Genomic DNA, 270 nt, shown 5'->3' on the forward strand with positions numbered 1-270 from the left:
CCCTTGGCCTCGCGGGCCTGCGGGCACTGAGTCGGACCAAGCGGCAAGCCGTCACCCTGGCACCCAGCTGGTCCCATGGCCTTGTGGCTGCCTTTGAGCCGTACCTGGTGTCGGCAAACCAGACAGCTCTGCTGCTGTGGGACCGGAGGACGCTGGCTCTTGTGCTGTCCATGCCAGCAGCAGGCGTGCAGGGAGTGGTGGCCTTCGTGGGCTCGGAGCTGCAGGCTGGTAAGAGTGGTTGTGGCTCTGTGGCTGGTGCTCTACTTGATG

At 65.2% G+C, this 270-nt stretch overlaps 1 protein-coding gene across 1 annotated transcript in view; it reads left to right on the forward strand.

The window, feature by feature from the left end:
- The window catches only part of LOC104491075 (very low-density lipoprotein receptor-like), a gene marked incomplete at both ends in the record, with an annotated part of 11,292 nt that overhangs the window by 5,037 nt on the left and 5,985 nt on the right, over positions 1 to 270 (forward strand). The window lies entirely within an intron of this gene.

The sequence above is a fragment of the Buceros rhinoceros genome, unplaced genomic scaffold (assembly GCF_000710305.1).
Source record: "Buceros rhinoceros silvestris isolate BGI_N320 unplaced genomic scaffold, ASM71030v1 scaffold24823, whole genome shotgun sequence".
NCBI lineage: Eukaryota > Metazoa > Chordata > Aves > Bucerotiformes > Bucerotidae > Buceros > Buceros rhinoceros.